This window comes from Lissotriton vulgaris, chromosome 1_1, assembly GCF_964263255.1.
Source record: "Lissotriton vulgaris chromosome 1_1, aLisVul1.2, whole genome shotgun sequence".
Classification (NCBI taxonomy): domain Eukaryota; kingdom Metazoa; phylum Chordata; class Amphibia; order Caudata; family Salamandridae; genus Lissotriton; species Lissotriton vulgaris.
Genome location: NC_141685.1, coordinates 290,597,033 through 290,619,352, shown reverse-complemented (window position 1 = coordinate 290,619,352; position 22,320 = coordinate 290,597,033). Strand labels below are relative to the sequence as shown.

At 44.0% G+C, this 22,320-nt stretch overlaps 1 protein-coding gene across 3 annotated transcripts in view; it reads right to left on the bottom strand.

Moving 5' to 3' along the window:
* Positions 1–22,320, bottom strand: part of SLC6A9 (solute carrier family 6 member 9) — a 602,921-nt gene that overhangs the window by 468,944 nt on the left and 111,657 nt on the right. The window contains exon 2 of one of the 3 annotated variants that reach the window (XM_086952325.1): positions 18,349–18,497. The exons of the other annotated variants lie outside the window; for them this stretch is intronic. The gene's annotated coding sequence lies outside the window, so the exon portion shown is untranslated. The remainder of the gene's footprint in view (positions 1–18,348; positions 18,498–22,320) is intronic. 3 annotated transcript variants of the gene reach the window in all.

Below are 22,320 nucleotides of genomic sequence, written 5' to 3'. Positions count from 1 at the left end.
AAAAACATGTAATGGGTGTTTGGTGAAGACTTGTAAAGCAGTTGTCAAAAGAGAGCTTCTGCTTGAAAGCACAGAGAAAACAAGTATTGGCAAAGCCAATAAATCTTGCATTATGGACCTATGTCAATGCTGTGCTTCTGTCGCAGCGAAAAAAAAAAAAAACAATGCCCATACATGGGTGCAATGACACGGCTGCTATTGCTGGTTGGGTCATTCTACAAGCGTGTTCATGGATTATGAAGTATGCATGGCGACGTATGCAGCGTCTAGACAAAAACACATGGGCCATTTTCTTCGTGTTTCTTTGAGCGCTCTAAGATGGCGTATGTCACTTAGATCAGGAAATTAAAAAAATAAACCAAATTTATGTGAGCAAAAGTGATTTTCTTACTGCAGGGCACCTAATGGAAAGGTGCTTTTTCTGTTTGTCTGATGATAGTTAGTAGTTGATTGAGTTGGTATGGAAGTATTGGCTTGAGAGTGAGTCAGTGGCTGATAGAATGAGTGAGTGATTTGGGTGCCATTTCTTATTGTTCTTCGTGTCCCTGGGCTGATGCTGCATGATTTGATATGTATTTTTTTATTAAATGAAGTATGTATTGCTCTCTATCTACACTTGATATATATTTTTCTATGAACCAAAAGGATAATAAATAATTGAAATATATTCAGCTGTTCTGTGGGCACTTTCTATTATTGGAATTCTTTGGTCCTTCATATAATTGGGAACTACCCGTTTCATGTCGTTATGTACACCTAATGGAAACTGCTAGACTCCACAAAAAATATCAATAAATATAGATATAACGTGTAGTTCTATTATTGCCAAATTGTTGACACTGCCACTCGGACATTATTCCATTAACATAATTTGTCTTCCCAATGGCATACTTTCATTACCAATACATCATGAGGGTTAGTATGGCATTTTGTCACAACAGTGATTACCTTTGGCAGGTATGCCAACAATACACAGAACGCAAGTCCAAGATTGCGGCTCTGTTTCTAGTGTGGGGAGCACTATCTGTAGCACAGGCACTTGTCTGCATACGCCGTTCAATTGGTGGATATCCAATTCTGAGTATGCACTTCACGCTCCATTACAACGCTCAATCCTTCTAAGGTCTTTTACTGATTGCTGTATTTGTGTCATGGTATTATGATTGTTTGATTAAATGGCACATAGGTTTACTGTTTACCACCACGTTCAAACATGTCGGCCTTAAATATGTTATATTGAAAAGCATGAACTGCAAGCCTATTTGCTCTGTTTACCACTTCATTCATTTCACTTGTATTACTTATTGGAAAGAGGGGATGGTTTTCAAACACCCATGATCAAGGCAACACACTCGTCGAAACGTGCTGGGTGCTGCCAGTGCCTCCCCAGCACTAAACCTGATGTTTATGATATAATAAACACATATGCAGTAACTGGGAGTGCACACTTTCATTTCCTAGCCGAAGGAAAAATTGGTTTGTAGCTGTTACATTTCCCTTACCACCAGCGTGCACCGCCACCGTAAGGGCCAAGGACTGAGTGGGACTTGGAGACAAGAAGAATATATATATATATATATATTTTTTTTTCAAACAACACAATGGGTCCTTCCGGGATCCAGGCCCGGCTCCAGGAATTTTTGTTTGGGTGGGCCAAGGACGCATTTGGGTGGGCCACTGCGGGCTCAATGTGTCGCTTCTGGAGGTAGCCTAGAAATAGAAAAAACGGTACTCCTGCGTGTGATAGAAGGGGATAACAGGAGATTCAGGCCCCTCCATTATTTTCCAAATCTCTTTCTAATCGTTAACACTCTCAAAAAGTGTTTTGATCCCCATGTAAGGTCCTTTTGATGGGCAGAGGAGGTTTCTGAGGTGGGAGTATCAGGCAAGTAACACTACTCAGCCTGCCTCGTTGCCAGCCTTCAGAGAGAATCTCTCTTCATTATTACCTCCATCTGACCCCAGACTCTGCAGTACACTCCCTTCCAGGCCTGATCATCAATTTTCTACAATCTCTCTACCGTGCACCTTAACTCACAGCTAACCTTGGTCCCCAGCCCCATATCAGGCACCACCTGGTTTTATTCTCCATAATCCCACTAAAAAGATTTGTAAAATCACCTTCAAACTGAAAACCCTGAATATAAGAGTAAATATAATTAGCACACACTTTAAAATATGTTACACAGTGGCCCTAATGACCCAACTGCTAATTAAATAAGCAAAAACATTACAGGGTCTATTATAGCGCCGGTGCAAAAGTATTTATTGGTGTCCCACCACTGACCTCTTACTCGATAGACAACTTTACTACCACCCTCCAACAGTGCATTTCATCTCTCCTAAGCCCCTTTCAGTCATGACCTCCTCATCAGACTCCCTCCCTACCTGCCCCCCACCAGTGTCCCTCATCACTCCAAAGCCCCTCCCCATGACCACCTCCTCAGACTCCCACACAAATACCCTCCACCAGTGCCCCTCATCGCTCCATAACCCCTCCCCCATTGACCTCCTCTTGAGTCCCTCACTGCCACCCTCCACCAGTGTCCCTCATCGCTCCAAAGCACCTCCCCCATGACCTCATTGGATTCCCTCATTGCCACCCTCCTCCCAGACTCCCCCACTACCACCCTCCACCAGTACCCCTCATCTCTCCGTAGCTCCTCCCCATGACCTCCCCCTCCTCGGATTCCCTCATTGCCATCCTCCAACACTGGCCTTCATCTCTCCGTAGCCTCTTCCCCTCATGACCTCCTCCTCAGACTCCCTCCCTACCACCCTTCACCAGTGCCCCTCATCACTCCAAAGCCCCTCTGCCTCATGACCTCCTCCTCAGACTCCCTACCTACCACCCTCCACCAGTGCCCATCACTCCAAAGCAATCCCCTCATGACCGCCTCCTCAGACTCCCTCCCTACCACCCTCCACCAGTACCCCTCTTGCCCTCCTCCTCAGACTCCCTCCCTACCACCCTCCACCAGTGCCCATCCCTCAAAAGCAACCCCCTTCATGACCGCCTCCTCAGAGTCCCTCCCTACCACCCTCCACCAGTGCCCATCATCACTCCAAGCAACACCCCCTCATGATCTCCTACTCAGACTCCCTTCCTACCACCCTCCACCAGTGCCTCTCATCACTCCAAAGCCCCTCCCCCATGACCTCCTCTTCAGACTCCCTCACAAACAACCTCCACCAGTGCCTTCCATCTCTCCGTATCTCCACCCCTCATGATGCCCCCTCGGATTCCCTCATTGCCACCCTCCAACAGAGCCCATCATCACTCCATAGCCCCTCTCTCATATGCATTTTATTTCTTGTATAGCGCTACTCGTAGTGTAGGGTATCACAGTACTGTACATCACACACACATTATGCAGACACAATGATTCATAAAAGTATCCAAATCAGCCTATAGGGAATGTCACATAAGCTAATGAAGATTACCAGGTGTAGGAATCACATCTCATCCATGCTGCTGGGCAATATGTATTAAGAGGGTTGGGTCTGGAGAACCACAAACACAGGATTTAAAGCATACCCCAGTGGTTGGCTGTACTGATTAGAAATTATATCTGCCCAAACTCTGTATTGCAACATTAGAATAATGAAATACTGGGAAAAATCGAACTAACTAGCAATACAAAAAAAAATCTAATTATACCATTCTGGTTTGTATACACGTCTTTGATCACACTGTCCTATGTATCAAAGGATCTCTGTGACAAAGGCAGTAACCCACTGAGCTATCCACGTTAACTACAGTTCTATTGCATTTAAATACTACAAACCAAAAAGATCAACAATCCCCAAGGATATTTGGACATTTAGTTGTCGTGCATCCTTGCAGAACCACTCATGAATGATACCAACGATTTAAACACACGATGTAAATGAAAATGAAATTAACACGGCGTTCTAAGTATGTTTTTCTCACAGATTTAAAAAACACAATAGCCACACATTCTCTCACCTGCTCCTTACGAACTCTGTCACAGCCGGATCGGTTAAACAAACATCTCAAGGGGTCAGGAAGGTCAGGAAAACGAAACGGCAAAACAAACTCCTCTTTACCAGCAGAAAAGAATTAATTATCCACAAATCCAGTTCCAACGAAAGGCTTTGTCCCCTTCGCAGTGCCTCTAATGCACGAGTCGGCGGGGACACAGCCCACCTGCCTAATAGGAGATGCGTGATTGGGGGTGCGAGCCCAGGCCCAATCACGCAACTTCTAAAGAAAGATAACGTTCGAAGAACGTTTTAACTTGCAGTGGCCATATTCTGCTGGCCTTGCTGACGTCACTGCCAGGGCCAAGGGTTATGTTTGGGTGGGCCAGGCCAAAGTTTGGGTGGGCCCGGCCCACCCGGCCCACCCGCTAGAACCGGGCCTGCCGGGATCCTTGCTCCCTCGTCATGTGGCGCATAAGTTCGGCGGACCTCCCAGCCGAGAATTTTTAATCCATCCACAATTTGCTTCAAAGCAAGATGCGCACTCAAGGAGTTACAACCAAAAAGAGTTTATTCCTGGTTACACGCTACGCGTTTCGACACCACTTGTGTCTTGATCACACGTTAAACCACTCTGCTGGGGGTGCCATGTTATATACAAACATCAATGTAAACACAAATGAGGCAATTGAAAGGTCATGTGATACAGATCGTAACCGTGATAGATCTCACTATGCAAACAATAGATTTACATCTTTTGCATATATTCCAAATACTTTTACTTCGTGCTGACCCTTTAGTAACGGGATATGCTCACTAAGTATTTAACTGACAATGGAAATAAGCATAGTTGCACAATATAATGTGTTGAACAATTGTCCATATTTATAATGCGTTACGAGGTTCATGGCTTGAAACGTCGTACTATCAGGTCTAATGCCTCTGCTTACTAAGGACGTACTGAAATCACAATTTAAAGAATTTATATTCCATAGTTCATCCTTGGTCTAGTGCACGATTTATATGCATTTCTATACCGTTTCAGCATATTGTTGTCTCTATATGATTTATTCTCGGTCTAGTGCCCAAGTTTATCAAATTACAGACAATTCACTTTCCCTGTTTGTATCATGTTTTCATCATGCCTACGTATTTGGAACAAAGATTTTTTCAACATTACCCAATTGACACTGTACAAGACAATTTGCCCCAACTAATACAGTTAACAAGTGTCCCTCAGCAGATACAAGTGCACAATTACCAAGTGAAATTATATATACACAGTGAAGATCACATAAGTCCAAGTGATAAAGATTTGATAGGGAAACCATGAAGTAACCGTGATAGATTAACTTCTCCCTTTCATCATTCCTACAAAAAGATATATAAACATGTATTAAAAAGTGATTCTGTTGCATATGTGAATTTAAAAAGTCTTAAAAACTGTAAGAGGAGGGAGGGGTGTCTCTTAACATAGGTATCACAGTACATTAGCTTCAAAAAGAATTGAACATATCAGATCATGTATACTTCTAAGTGGACATACATTACACCCAATGAAATTAATTATCATGTAAGTGTGTTGCCAGTTCCTCATCTAAATTGTGGCCCCCAGGGAATTTCGTCTCTAACTCCATAATCCATCTGGATTCTCGCTTTGAGGGCCAACTCACGATTTCCACCCCTCCTTCCTTTGTTCACTTGTTCTACCACAAAGTATTTGAGGAGGGAATTGTTTGATTGGTGATACTCGTGAAAATGTCTTGCTATTGGATATCTATTATCCACATGTGTGATCGCTCTTAGGTGTTCTTGGATGCCTTTTTTAGCCACACATGTCGTGCTGCCGACATATTTCTTTTTACAGGGGCATTCTGTAAAAAGAAATATGTCGGCAGCACGACATGTGTGGCTAAAAACGCAGCTTTCAGGCTCCACGCCCAGTGTAAGTTTCTGGGAAAGTCCACAAAAGATATTTAACAACCAGATAGCTACAACCTGCACTGTTTAAATAATAAGACACGTGTCAGAAAATCACCGCCATCTGTCACCCGGTGACAAGGAGATCAAAATATTTGCTGACCGTTAAAGAGGTGTGGCTCGTAACACCAGTCCAAACACTAGTTCACCTGAAAACACAAATTGGTGGATTCTGGGTCAAAGGCATTTGAGTGTGAGGGTCATTTGTTACTGGGCAACATTGAGCACACGCCGCTTCCTTTTTAAGTGCTATGGTACACAAATCAAATAATACGTCATGCAATAACATAAAGCATATTATTTATATTGTCTGCCTGCCAGGCATTCTGTTGAACTACAGCATTGTATACCTGGTTTAATGAGTCACAGCGCAATTAACCTATTCAGATGCAGAAGTGCAGCTTCCAAACATTTTCAGACATATAAAACTTGAGGTGAGTGGTGTGTGGGGTAGAGTGTGTGAAGATTTTTTAACAGGGGCGAAGTTTTCAATTTTCTCAAATCGGTGAAGTTTTCTAAGCTTTCCTGTTTACAAATCACAGGTAATTTTCAGCTGTGGCTCCTGCGCTACAGCGGAAGATCGTGTTCCCCCCCAACTGAGAGCCAGCTGAGGGAAAGAGGAATAATAAAATGATAATACATTGGTTTTATCATCATTTTATTTTTTCTATTTCCCTATACAGCAGGGTCGATCATGATCTACTGGTAGCTCGCCAATGGCCCGCAAGTAGCTCGCTGCGGTGGCATTGCAATTTAGTAGCCCATTAACCTTGTTAGAATATTTTGGACTTTTTTTGATGACGTCGTTGTGCGCCCTCACCCAAACCAGTTGCTCAGATTGGCTTAACTGACCTTAGCTGTGGTGGGCCGAAAAGGGTGACGTTGTTCCTTTCAGTCACGGCGCCACCTGTTTTTAACACCCTGGCACCGGGGTTATCATCCTGTGCGTCGGGTGCCGGTGTGGAGCAGCCGGTGTGGCAGAGCGGAGCAGACGGTGCTGGAAAGTGTGCAGGTGGGCAAGCAGCATTAAACCACTACCTCTACCCAGACCCACGCCACCTGCCTTTTTCACCCTCCCACCTGTTTGACGGGAGCTGCAGGTAAAGCTTAAGGTGCCCTGCACAGGCCTGGTCAACTCCACAAGCCCAGACCCTGGCCCGATAGCTGTATAGGTGGCTCAGTGGTAGTCCAGGTCACCTGAAACCAGTGAAACACTGCCTTGTAATATAGATTTCCTCTATATCATGATCTCTTTTGTGTTAACTACGCATTCCATTAAAAACACCGAATACAGGCAAAAGGTCCCTTTCTCCACGTAATGGAGTCAGCTATTAAACTGCACCCACAAATGCTTTGATAAAGCAACTTTACATGCTGAAAAGCATATAACCAAATCACAAAGGTGAACTTTGAAAAAGAAAAATATCAGGCAATGAGAGGGATGATGATTTTGGGGTCTCCCCTGACCTAGGGGGAGGACCAAGCAGATGCCTTGAACGATTTAGTGGTGGTCCCATCCTCTTAGGACCACCCCAAGCACAGTTATGGGCAAAAATACAATCACAACCAAGGGCCCTGCAAAGCATTATGGGACGAAATTAGGAGTGGGCAGTGAATATTATAGTATCCAATATCAAAATAATTCTACAAAGAGCTGCAGTTGAACTAGCCGTTCCCAGGTGTCCCTCGACTCAAATGCAAAAACATTTGACTCATGAGGGACACCTAGTAACGACTAGTGGCTCTGCAGCTTCATGAAAGGATTTCAAAGCTTTTGCATTTGACTCATGAGGGACACCTAGTAACGACTAGTGGAACTGCAGCTTGATGTAATAATGTCAATACTTTTGCATTTGACTCGTGAGGGACACTGGTGGCCAGTTATTTTCTATGAAGACTAGCAAAACAAGATGGCAACCCTAGTTTGTTCACACGTTCCACAAAGACAGAAGAGTATCCAGCAACAAACAGAGCTGAAAATGCATTGTTTGCAATACATCACATGCAAGAAACCTCCAGGAATGGTCATCCTCATTACCAACTCCCAGGTGCAAGTAAGTGGAGGCAGGATGAATTTAAAAGTGCAGCAGCAAAAGAACTATACAGAACTATACAATTCACACAATATGAGCATTCATGCAACACATTGGCTTACAATGGCCGGGTATCTAAGACATGGACCATGTCCCTTGTCTGACAAAGTCATCTTGAAGCAACGCAACACACAACCAATTTCAGTGGCCAATAGGAAGGTAGATTGAACAACACCAGCAGTGCGGCTAGGTAGAAACTTACACTGCAAGGGCTGAAGAAGGATAATGTACTTAGACCACATTTTTGATTGAATTAAGTTGTATTGATATTTAATGGAATTTAGCAGAAGACAAAAAATTGTGGATATGAAATGCAGTGTGTTGCTCCAAAGGCAAAAACAGTAGGGGTTTGGAAACTACAAGGAATTTAATTGTAGAGTATAATTGGCAAATGCACAGTCTGTGACCAGGCTGAGACGAAGGAACTTACAGAGAGGAGCAATTGTTACTTATGTTGGGAGTATATAGTTTCGTTTTTAAGTTCAGGATTAGGGGTAAAAACATGGGATTAAGTACACCATTTTTAGGACAGTCTCCATCTTGCATTGCACCTTAACCTTCTCTTCTCCTTTGCACCTCACTTATGCCCCCCCTTTTTCTCATCCATTTCTATGTGTTGCGACAGCAAATAAGCCAGAGAAAAAGATCAAAACACATTTCTAAAGGTTGCATTTATCCTGTGAAAACCATGTGTATTGAAGAGCTAGAATGTTAAGAGTAACACAAAAGCATTTAGCATCCGGTCCACTAATGTTCTGTATTTTTTCGAAGATGGGATGAAAGATGAGGCATTGTCGGCAGTGGTACCCTCGCTTCATTTTGCGCCTTATGGTCTAGCCTTTTACCAAGTGAACATCTTCTAGCTAATGAAGATGCCCACAATGTTGTTCCCACCAAGAATACTAAGTCCTGCTGTCAGGGAGCACAGTCCCGCTACCTACTAGCGTTCATAATGAAAGGTGGGCGGGGCTGCTGTCCCCAGTCATGCTGTGAGAGATTGACAGTGGGTGGCAGCTGATTCCTGCTGTTATTGCACAGGCCTTCTTATGTCTCCTCCTGGGAGTGAGGTCTGACAACCAGCTTGGTAAAGTCTGTTCAGTAACGGGCATCCTTCAGATCACACTACCAAAATATTTCCTGGTTGTTCCAACTTGTGGCATGCAGAAGGCAGAGAGTGGTGTTCATGGCATTTTCTGCCAGAAGACACTGTATGGTGGGCAGTGTTACAGTTCTCTACATCAGGGAAAATGCCATTCTAAATTTCATGTGCTTCATTAAGTCCTGGGGCCAGTGTCTGTAGCTGCTTCACCCTTGTCTGGGCTAAAGGCTGCAAAATGAACACAGTCTAGAGTCCTGCCTGAATCTAAGGACTGATCATAACTGGTTTGCCGCCTGTCAGCCCCGTTAAAGAAAACAAGCATTGGCATAGTTTGGTTAAGGTAAAATGCTGATTGCTAACGTTCTTCTGTTTTGTTTAACCAGAAGCATGATCATCCGGTCAACAAATGGTTAAGCATCACAATGTAGCTATTTACTGAAACCCCACGAGGATCGTTCCCTTCCTCCCCAAGACATGAGTGGCCTTTAAGGAGCTTTAACTACTGTAGCAGCTGCTTGTTGCCTTCCAGGGTAGGCTTGTTGGCCAAGGCCCCCTCATTAGACGGTGCTTACGATTCAGCTGAAAAGTAAGATGTCACCGTAATTGATTTAGTTTCTATTCCTTTGTGTATTAGAGAAAATGAAAGTGCACTCTTGTGGAGGTGGGGTGTAGGGGACGCGCCTTCTAATGAAAGCGGCAAGGTCTGGAAATGAAACCTGACCCAAAACAGATGGCAGCCTGCACGTCGCCTCTGCTGGCTCCTATTATATAATGCCAGTACCAAATCAGTACCACATCAGAAAGCGAGCACAGTATAGAAAATCAGGAGCTGAACTGAAATGAGGCGAAAGTGAGTTATCCCAGTGTGCAAGTAAAGGCGGGGCTAGAGTATGCTGCACCTTGGTGCAGAGTAACAGATGTTTATTGCCAACCAAGTGAATGTTAATTAGTTTGTTGGCCTCTAGTAGGATGAAAGGCTGAGCAGACGTGCTGGGTTTTGAACATGCGGTTGTGAGGTCAAAGATAAGATTAATAGGGTGCTTGCCTTAAAGTTAAGATTGCCTTTCTCATTCTACAATTCAACAGCAATGGGCCTAGCATGACCAGCGAATGCACAAGTTTCTCATTGCAAACAGAGCATTGGCAGGGCTGTGCATGTGGCATGTGAAGGGAGGGTTGGTTAAAAAGAATGGTGCAAGAGAGAAGCGGAGCGAGTGAGCACAGCAGCGTGGCGAACGCGCTAATTAATAACAGATGGTGACATGACCCCTAACAGATGGCGCCCCTGCTCGTAACCGCAAGCCGTAGGCGGATACATTTACTGGAAAGGTGGGACATGCAGTCGCCTTTGTCCAATTGCGTGCTGTCTTTTTAGAAAGACACACGCAAAGACCAATTGAAATGATGCAGAAAAAAAACCTGCACGCACGAGTGTATGGAAAGTTCAGAGTGATTCCAAGAGGTCGTTTTCCTAGTGCTGTGCATGTGCGCTGCGCTACACTCGACCAAAAAACGTCCTCGTAACCGTAATAGCCAAAACTGGCTCTTGAAACCTGGCAGGAGCCTCTACCAATACTGTTCTTGGTGGCAATCAGTTTTTGTAATTTAGCAATGATTAGGTTAAGCTTTAGCAGAAGACATCTTGTATTTAAGACTATCTTGTATCTTTTGGGCCCCTGTGTGGGTATAAAAGGACCATGTTCCTTCCAGTCAATGTGGTACCTCATACACTACCGAATGGTGTTGTGTGAATGTAGTTCCACCTCATGAGGTTTAATAAACTCTGTCTTTCCTATTCCAGTTTCTGTGCCAACTTCTTTTTATTGGTCTAAGGACTCTGAGCAGAGAAGGGCGAATCCCTTGGACTGGTAGGCCTGGCTGAGGCTTGCTACTACACTGTAACCTCCCTCTTTCTGCTCTCTTGGGACCTTCAGGACATCATGGGTGACCTCCTCTCACCCACGGTGCCTGCACGACCTCTCCAATAAACATTTGCATTAAATGTATCACAGAGATAGCCAACTTTTGCAGAAGGAGGACATTAGGCCTAAATTAGGCAACAGGGGGTGTTCCTTAAGGGACCCTTAGTTTCAAAAATGATAGTTTTGCTTGTCATGACTTCCAGTTGGTAGAATCCTCAACCGGCATTGTGAATCACTCGGTCCAAAAGGTGGTTGGCATTGTGCAAAGGTACGAGGAATCTCAAACAAGGGGTTCTTATTCATTCATCAGCAATTTTGGAGAAAAACCATTCTCCTGGAAGAAAAGGGATGGCTAGCTTTACATCTATGCCTATACAAGAAGGCGGTCTCTTGGCCTCTATAGTGTTTATTTATTTATTTTATTTATTTTTTGCATTTGTAATGCGCGCAGATACCCACAAAGGGTTTCCCGGCGCCAGGACTAAGAATCCAACAGTACAGAAAGCAAAACGGCCAGAGACCACAATTATTTATTGAAAAGCCAGGTTTTAACGCTTTTCTTAAAGCTGGCAAAGTTTTCCTCCTTACGTAAAGCTGGGGGAAGGGAGTTCCAGAGAACTGGTCCCAGATAGGAAAAGGATCTCCCTCCCATTCTGGCCAGATTAAATCTGGGTACCACAAAATTTGCTGCATTTGAAGAACGGAGATTACGTGCAGGAGAATAGGGCCTAACTAATTTTTCCAAATACTTTGGTGCGGTTCCTGCCTTTATTTTAAACATATAGCTCAGGGCTTTGAACCGAACCCGGTTCTCCACCCTGAGCCAATGCAGGTCCTTAAGGTGCTTAGAAATCCTCGCTGTCCTGGGTATTTTACACAGCAACCTGACTGCGGAGTTCTGGACAAGCTGAAGCCGCCTGATCACGGCTAAGTTGGAACCCAGGTAAAGGATGTTACCGTAGTCAAGCCGTGATGTAATAAGGGCATTGACTACGGTCTTCTGGGTATCAACAGGCAACATCCAGATAATCTTCCGCAGCCATTTGAGGATAGTAAAGCAAGTACCAGCCACTTTGTTGACCTGCTGTTTCATCGATAGTGTATCATCGATGTGCACCCCTAAGTTTCTGACATGGGTCGCAGGAATGGGAGAAACGCCCAGGGATGGCGGCCAGTGAGTATCCTGCCAAAGGTCTCTGTTTTTACCTAAGAGAAGGATCTCCGTCTTCTCCCCATTGAGCTTCAGCTGGTTTGTTGACATCCAGCTGAAGACTTCATGAAGACCTAGTTTCAGCACAGAGGGGGATGAGGGATCCGAATTGGTGAGAGAAAAGATAATCTGTGAATCATCCGCATAGGTCATTAGTTCTAGACCAACTCGCTCCGCTAGATCGGCGAGAGGGCGGAGATACAGATTAAAAAATAGCGGACTCAAGATTGAGCCCTGAGGCACGCCGTGGGGCGAAAAAAAGGTGTCTGACTGGGCCTGTGAAGACGAGATCTGAAACGTCCGGTTGCACAAATAGGATTCAATCCAATCCAGCGCTGCCCCTCCGACACCATCCTCACTCAGTCTGGTAAGCAGTCTGTCGTGTGAGATGGTGTCGAAGGCTGCACTTAGATCGAGCAGGACAAGTGCAACCGTTTGCCCATCGTCCAAGAGCCCCCTGATCTTCTCGGTGACTCCCAGGAGGGCGGACTCGGTGGAATGACCAGCCCTGAAACCTGACTGGGAGAACTGGAGCAGGTTGTTATTCTCCACAAATGTGGTAAGTACACCGTGAATGTGTTTCTCCAAAATTTTGGAGAAAGCAGGCAGCAGGGAGATGGGGCGATAATTGGCCAACACCTCAGGATCAGCAGAAGGCTTCTTCAGCAAAGGGCTGACCATGGCGTGCTTCCAGGACGCTGGAACTTTTGCCAGATGAATAGAGGCATTTAATGTCTCAGAAATGACTTTCAGAGCAGAGTCATCCAGTTGCCTCAGAATACTAATAGGGAGAGGGTCACAAGGAGAGCCTGACTTAATAGAGATAGCTAAGGATTTCAAGGTTTCCAAAGTAATAGGTGGCCAAGAGTCAAGCCGGCATCCTACTGACCCAACTGGAGGCGGAACTTCTCTGCCGTCCCTCAAAGGAGGGTTGATATTGGCAATAATGGTCTCAATCTTTTCCACAAAATAAGTGGCAAGGTCTTGACATTTTTGGGTGGTAAGGGGGCATACAGCAGCCATAGAATTTGCACCAGCTATTTCTTTGACTGTATTAAAAAGAGTCAGTGCTTTATTAGCAGCAGTGTTAATGGTCTCTGTTACATAGCAGGCTTTGGCTCTCGTACAGGCCGAGTGATAAAGGTTTCTGGCCTTACGGTAAATCTCTTTTTTTAGAGGGTCGTAATGTTTGCGCCATTTCCGTTCAAGTGCCTTACACTTAGTTTTTTCTAATTTAAGGTCCTCAGTGTACCAGGGAGCCGGTAGGCGATGTACATTCCCTCTACACCTGGCAATAGGTAGACAAGTGTCAACTGCCCTCTCCAACCATGTATGGGTTTCCAAAGCATTTTTATCCATATCACAACCCAAGACAGGGGGGGGATTTCTTCAGTACGTTCTGCAGCTCGGTCAGATCCAGTCTTTTCCAATTTCTCATGTGGATCGGAGGCCTGGTGGAACATAGCTGCGTGGGTTCTCTAAGGGTTTGTTGCCTAAAGTTTCAAATCAAATCTAAAATGGTGCCGCTCTCTTCTCCTTTGATATCATTTTTGTCTAGGTCACATAAAAGTAGGCATGAACTTGAGAAGGGTGCATCACAACACATTAGACCCCTGAGTTTTGGATACGCACATCATTAATTTTGTTACCTTTTTGTTGCTGTTTTTGGACTGTTTTTTCCTGTAGCAGCATTTCTCTAGATTGTCTTTTCTTGCAGTTTTTATGCTGGGATCTTTCTCAACCTTGATTTCATGGTGGTTTTGGTGCCTTGATTTTCAACCTCAATATCACCTACTCACTACAAGTAAGTCTTACCCTTACTGCCAAGGAGATTTCTTTACACTTTGTGGACCTGGGACTCTCTTAAAGAGACAACGGACACCTTTCACCTGTATATTACCGTACAGGGTGGCATTGTGGCTTCTGGGAGGAGTTCCCATTTCCTTGAGGAATCAAGTTGGAAACTAGAGACCTTCATTGTGTCTGGGCCCGCCTGACAACATGCAGGATAGTACAAGTAGCGCCAATAACTGTTGAGACATCTTTGTGGAACAGTCTTATAATAATAATAATAATAATTCCAGATCTGTAAAGTGCAGCTTATCACCCCTAAGGGTATCCGGACACTGGGGGCCATCAGGGAGATTAAGTGAGCTATTGCACAGAGTCACATGATGCTAAGCTGCCGCTGGCACCGGGGCTCGAACCGTGACTCCGGCGCTCCGGAGTCAGCCATTCTGGCCGTTGCACCACACCTCTCATCTACCTTTGGTCTTTTACCTATGTACATGGCGAATGGGTGAGTGCTGAACCAACATCCTAGTGCCATACCAGTTAATGGGCAAAGAAGTGATGCTGGAGAAATCATGGTGGTAGCTTGTGCACGACAGGTTCGAAAGAGGAAGGGCATATAAGGATTATTCCTTTAGGATAGTGGTGCCACCCCTGCACGGACTTCCAATTGAACAATTGCCTTATCTTTCCCTAGGTCACGATGGTGTCCAGCCTAGACCAGCCAATGGGTCCAGAAGAAAGGGTAGCCAGGAGACTTCGGCACGTACCCTTGGAATTCAGGAGTCGTCCTGCTCTCACCAGTCTGTGTAGGATTAGTAGGCTTGGGCAACGTGATTTCCGGGACACAAATGTGTGTGCTGATACAAGTTCTAAATGGGGTCTGTAGATCACATCCCATCAATATGCAGCCCACTTGTGTTTCACCGGCCCATCTGCACCCTCCACCCGATAGCGTAACTTTTCTGTTGTTGTGCTTATGTACACTTAAGGAATGGGAGGCTACTACATATGCAGTTCCTAGACTGGCAAAACGGGAATCGTATGTTCTTGGGGTAGCACTGCCCATATGACGTTACATGTTGCTCATGCCAAGGATTGGAATCTTTTACCCATCACGATCAAATGTAGCCCCTCGCTGATCCACTTCAGGAAAGCCTTAAAAACTTGGCCCTTTAACGCCTAGATAAAGCATGCATGGTCAGATTTTCTTTCACATCGGACACAGCGCCAAGAGGCCCATAGGCAATTGCGCGCTTTAGAAATACTAAATCAAATCAAATCAAATGTATGGAAAGCTTACAGGTGTAGTGTGGTATTTGGATAGGGACCACCCTTTTTTCTTTCATGGCTAGTGCTGAAATTGAGTTAGATTTCATGCCACTTCGCCCCAGATCCTCGAAATGAAGCAAAAACCTGTGAAAGTGTGAGGGGGCTGTGGATCACACTTGGCACACCACATGTCTGCATTGTTTCCATCCTTGTGCGGATGCAGAACCCCTCTACTAGACATTTGGAGTATGCAATTGTGCTATACAATAAAGATCAAAAACCAAAGACAGACTCTTGCTCACTCTTGCAGTGCTGTTTTTGCCATCATACATTTGGTAGTACCGCCATGCAAAAAAAGAACAAAAAAACTACCTGAGCCACTCGCATGCGATTGGTAAATATGAGGAGCTCCCTGTGAAATGAATATGTTTATATTTACTCCATCTTTAGTATGAATGTCAAGATTGTTTTACTTAACATTTGATACAAAGAAACAAGCCACATACAGGTGCAAAATCATAGGAATGTTCATGTACGCCATGTCAGAATCTGTTCTTGTCTTTAAGTGCTCATGGTCATTCATACAATGGGGAATACAATTCTAGAGGTGTGTTTTCCACCATTAACCTGTTTTGATGAACCAGAAGATGCGTTGAGATCCCCAGATGTTGTCGTTCCAGATGTCGAATGCTCCTGAAACACCAGTCCTGCATGTGCTGCAGAACACTGGATGTAAGAGGTGATTGCCCGTGTGTGAAGGTATGACGGATGTCAATCATAGGGTCCTTCTACCTTTGACTGCCATTTTGAGGAAACATCATGTTTCAGGAATAGTAAAGAGAGTAGCCTTAAATCATTGTCTGTCCAAAATGGTTGTCTCTCCAGAGTTTGCTGCCCGAGGTTCCTAATAAAATAAGGTACCAGTCTTTTTGGATGAGATATATTTTCCTGCCAGATAATACATCACAAAGCATTTTTTTCCTTGAATTTTTGATGTGTTCATTGCCCACCCAGTTACACTTGTGCCCCAATTTACCTTTACTCTGAACAGTGTTCACTCGCCATCTAGTCTGAATGTTAATGCAGTTTCACTTAAAATCTGATCCCACCACTGCGAGCCATGTAAAGGGGCGAAGATTGTAGGACTTTCATATGACACTACAACTCAGGACCTGTTCTTGTCTTCCATGCATCCAAGGCTACCATATAATGGCACCAGATTCCAGAGGTGTGTTTGCAGACATTAACTTGCTCTGATGGATCAGAAAGGGATGTGCAGAGATCCACAGAAGATGCAACAGATGAATCCTCCTGAAACTCTGCCTTGTCTGAAGGTTGATAACCTGCAGCTATGTTGGATGAGAGTGATAATAGATGAGTGAGGTTCACACCAAGGGTGACTCGGGTACACACATTCACACTCCAAGTCCTGCTCTGGGACACCCTCAGAATTGCCACAAATACACAGTTGCATTTCTGGTGAGGATGGCTTAGCTAGGAGTGGGGGCATCTTTGACTTTTCTTGTCTAGTCAGGCAAAAACCTGAAAATGTTGGGGTACAGGTAGTAGGTCTATGTTTTTCGATTTTACATGACTATGCGAAGTGTACGAAGAAATAACAACCTTGCTTCCAGATGACCAGTTTCTGATCCGGGATGTCCCTGGGAAGGACATCCTGGAATTGGAAAGGGTGGATGAGAAGATTGTACCCTTCGTCAGTAACCAAAGGGTGTCCCAGTAGCAGCAGCATGGAAACGCAGAAACATGAGGGGTGTAGGGGATAGACAGTCCATAGGCTGTTATGGCTGTGGGTGAGCCAAAGGTGGGTCGGCCCAGCTGGGAATCTTTGTGTGTTGTGAGGGGCTAAAAGTGGGACACAGCGTGGATGGCTTCTCAGCAGCAATACTACCGCCCCTTGTTTGCTAGCGCAGGTACGGATGATAGTAAGAGAAGGACGATGCTTACTTTGCATAATTAAAAAAAAAAAATCCTTACTTTAACATTGTAGAGGGACTCCATAAATGCTCTTATTTAGAAAGTTCTACCTGATTCCAATAATTGTGTTACCATAATCTGTAATCGGGAATGCAGATATAAATTGGGACCAGCACGCAGATGCTATTTACTGGTGCTAATGAGCCAGGATATCCATAGCAGGAAGGTGTGTTCTTGCACTCTGATGCAGGCCTACAACTGTTCCCTAATTATAAAATCAATGTTAAATACAATGAATATCACTTTCCATACATTCAGTAGAATTATTTCCACGTTCCAACTTTCTTTAAATTTAGGCATCTGTCCACACACTGAAAATAGGATTATTCTAGGCGTTTTTGAACCCCCACCCCCGCCCCCCTCAAAAAAAACCACCTGAGGTTTCATACTCCTATGGTGGACTTGTAAAGGTACAATAACAGATAAGAATGTTAACAACTCTAAAATTAGATTTTAGCATGAGTGAAAAGTTACACATATAGAGATCAAGGAAACGATGACATTGTACTAAGAACAATCGTTCACCTAGAAGACGAGAGAATGACTCATATATCAGGTACGTTTCTTTCATTTTGACTCCAGAAAAGCTTTGTAACTCATCCAATGTAAATTAGGAAAATTGAAAGAAAAAAATTGAAAAATCAGGAAAGAAGTTGAAAATGAAAATAAAATTGCTCAGGAAGATCCGCAATCATTCCATTTTTCTATATTTAGGTCAATTAAATATCAATATATTTATAAATATTTTAATCATTTGAACACCTATTCTGATGCTGAAATTGGGTCTGATGTGCTTCTGGATCTAGACATGGTCTTAAACTTTTTTGCATTATTAGAAGAAAGCCTAAAATATCTTCAATAACTACTATCTGCTATGTTTAATATCATTATTTTAAAGTTTGGTCCAAACTAAGGGACAATGAGAATAAAGTGTTTAACTGTAACTTATTAACCAAGTAGAGTGGAGCAGATGTGACCCGCACACTAATGTCAATTGCATTCGATTTCGATTCTCTGTTTGCGGGGCAAGAGCCAACCTACCTGGCCCACGGTCAGTACCCGGCACGCTCCATCCAGTTTAACGAGTGCGTCTTGCTGGGAGGAAGGCGCCTCAGTGGTAGGCTGGAGCCAATGTTCACCATGGCTGGGACACCCCCATAACATGCCTTGCTGCCTTAGATGGACAGTATCTGTGGGACAAGATACAAACAGAAGATAGCGCAGCTGTTTGTTAGGAGCTGTCAGTGCTGAAGACCCAATGAAAATTCCATCACTTTCTACAGTGTACAACTCCCGTTCAATGAAACATAAGTGTCTATTTTGGTGTGTTTTATGATGTTAGTTGCTTAGAAAGTTATGCCATTTTGAAGGATTTGCAATATGTCAAGGTAACATCAATATGCAAAATTGACCTTGGTGATGAAAATTGGGTCAATCTAAAACCGGATTGTGTTCTAACAAAATCTATGGGCCCGATTCACAGAATGAACTTAAGACTCAATCCTAAACTTATAAATATTTTGGTATTCACAGAATGCACTTACTACTTTTGGCATTCACAGAATGAACTTACTACTTTTGGTATTCACAGAAGTTAGGATTTTGTCTTAAGTTTGTCTTAAGACAGACTCAAGACAGACTCAGGACAGACTCAAGACAGACTCAAGACAGACTCAAGACAGACTCAAGACAGACTCAAGACAGACTCAAGACAGACTCAAGACAGACTCAAGACAGACTCAAGACAGACTCAAGACAACCTCAAGACAAACTCAAGACAAACTTAAAACAAACTTAAGACAAACTTAAGACAGACTTAAGACAGACTTAAGACAGACTTAAGACAGACTTAAGACAAAATCCTAACTTCTGTGAATACCAAAAGTAGTAAGTTCATTCTGTGAATACCAAAAGTAGTAAGTGCATTCTGTGAATGCCAAAAGTAGTAAGTGCATTCTGTGAATACCAAAATAGTAGTAAGTTTAGGATTGAGTCTTAAGTTTATTCTGTGAATCGGGCCCTATACCTTTTCCTTGTTTAATTTGTTTTACCAGTAAACTCACAACCACTATTTGCAAGGGGTCTAAAGTACAAGCACTACTATGTCTTAGCTGAAACACTGGAAACATAGCAAGTCTCCTTTTACCATTTTAGCTTTTGTTTGCCCTGAAATATCTTTCCCTACCAATAATGAATGGAAGTTATTTCTGAGAGGGATTGGAGGTCGGCAGGAGTCTGACTCCGTATATTAAATAGAAAGGGCTAGGGGCTCTGAAATCTACGAAAAAGTACTGAGATTGCTGTGTTGATTAAAGACAAAGTGCAACGAGGGGAGGAGTGACTCATTCTGGGCTGTCAGGGCACCCATCAACCAAGCGTTTTGTCTCTCGCACTTACATGTGTGGGGTGCCACTCAGGCTATGACATCAGTAGGGATTGCCGACCTGTGGGAGTATAAGAGGGGCTTGGACCGTGAACCCCTCCCGAAATGTTGCTATCCTTCTGCCTAGCAGGAGTAAGTGAAATCCTTTAAAGATTGTGTAGTTTCTGCTCAGGCTGCCAACCTTGGTTGCCCTTCTACTTCTTTTCTCACTCATGAGGTGTATTTGGCATCAGCAGGAGGTATCCCTGCATTAAAAGGATGTGTGGTTACAGTTCTCGTCATCAACTTTACTTTTTACCAATTTGGCATACTTTTACTCATTTGACAGTATCTCTGCCTCGCACACATTGCCATATAGACAACCGGGCCTTCACTAATTAACTCCCTTTTTGGTATGCAGGCACACTTTATCCTGCTGTCCCTCTGGCTAGGTTGGAACGCCTATAATACTGACCAGCCAGGTAGGTCCCGCGTCTATCCCTGACCCAGCATAAAAGAAACCATGAAACATAGCACAGAACCTACATAGTAAATTATAACTACTAGGAAATTAGAGCTAGATTTTGCATGCCGGTTTCTTACGCCTCGTCCGTCACACTGCTAGGCACTGAGCCACAACACAGCATCGCATAGTCACTCAAGAATGCACAACACCAAAAGTCACCCGCATAGAATCATAACAAATAAAACACCCCAATACCAGTGCACTCCCTTATAGCGTGAACTTGTCCACAAAAAAATAATATTTCGCACTACGCAGCAGGGTATGACGCGGTATATAATGGACAACAATATACCATAACAAATAATTAGAGAATTGGGATAATTTAACGACCTGCCGCAGGTTAATTCCTCATCTATACAATACCAATAACCTACTGAACTGGGGGTCTCGCAAAAAAAGTGCCAACAAGTGCCTAGGACTACGAGGAACAGAAGTAAACAAACAGGAGTATTCTAAAGACACAGGGACCTTTGAGCAGAGCTTGGATTCCCATCAATTGTCTACGTGATCAATCTTATCATCTGGTCATCCCCCCAATCAAATGATATGTCTCTTGATCATAGAGATAATCTTCAAGGGAAAAACCTCTCAATAGAGTCATCGAGGGAGCGCCAGGAAGTGAAAAAACAGATCGTATGTATCATAAGTCAATGGTCACGTGGAAATCTCGTGCAGTGCATGAAAAAGTAAGTGCAGTATTTAAAATAGAGTTGTAAGGAGAGAAACAAAATGTATTACAAATATCGGATCACACTCTAAATAAAACCAAAAACAGTGCAAAAAGCAGTGTGAACAAATAACTGCTAGTTATGAAGGTCGACATGTTTCAGCTATATGGGTAAACATGCCCAAGGCTTTCTTCAGGACCTATGTTGTCAAAGTTTGCTACTGCATCAATATATCAACTGAAAACCAAAAAGTGTCAAAAATAAAAGTAATAAATATCACCACAATACGGTTGCAATAGCTACAATACGAGGCCCCGCTATGTCCGTCGTTGTCTTCTGAGTCGACTCAGAAAGAATATGACTCTCTTTAAAGAATTTTCCTTCCTCTACAACGCTAACCAGGCATGACGTCATGCCGTAACTTCTCCACTAGTGAGAAGTGAGCAGTGTGAGCATGCGCACATGATGTGCCTGCTGTATCTGCAGTCTGGGAAAAAACGGACAACCTGTGCCGGGGCACAAAACAGAGCCCGATCGAGGCCCCCTTTAAAAAACTGCCGGCGCTCAGCACCGGTAAGACCCGGCCCACTTAAAGCCCTGCATGCAGGCTTGTTTTCTGCTGAGTACCTAAGTGTACACAAACTATTTTACTCAAGGAGGTTAGGAAGGGACGTACTATTTAATGTTGTTTCTGTGCTTCAATGAAAAACAAAAGCATTGTTATAGAACAACTTGTTCGTTATGCCTGCTCAATCGTCCTATTTGATTTTGGGATCGCCTTTGTGAAATTTACCATTACGCTGGGATGCCTAATTTAGATTTGCATATGGCCATGTCTGAACTGGGGTGGCTGAGTGAGCTAAAGAATGGTATTTTCTTTTTTTATGGTGATGGATTAAACCCAGATCAGTTGACTGGGGTGAGTGTTTGATTTGCTCAAACGCTCCGTCCATCATCCCCTTTTGTATCGCTTTGTTCGCCATAAGTTGGCAGGGTATGCTCAGACGTGAGTCCCTTGCTCACTTGGCCACTGTATTCAAGATAGCCTGGCTGATGAGGATTATGAATCCGAAACCGGTCCCAGGATGCTTGTTTCTGGTCCAGGGAAGACATAGCTTGGCAGTTCGGGCTGGACTGTTCCCATGAGGCACAGGGTAAGACTGATTTGCATATGGCCATGTCTGAACTGGGGTGGCTGGGTGAGCTAAAGAATGGTGATGAATTAAACCCAGATCAGTTGACTGGGGGTGAGTGTTTGATTTGCTCAAACGCTCCGTCCATCATCCCCTTTTGTATCGCTTTGTTCGCCCTAAGTTGGCAGGGTATGCTCAGACGTGAGTCCCTTGCTCACTTGGCCACTGGATTCAAGATAGCCTGGCTGATGAGAATTATGAATCCGAAACCAGTCCCAGGATGCTTGTTTCCAGTCCAGGGAAGACATGGCTTGGCAGTTCGGG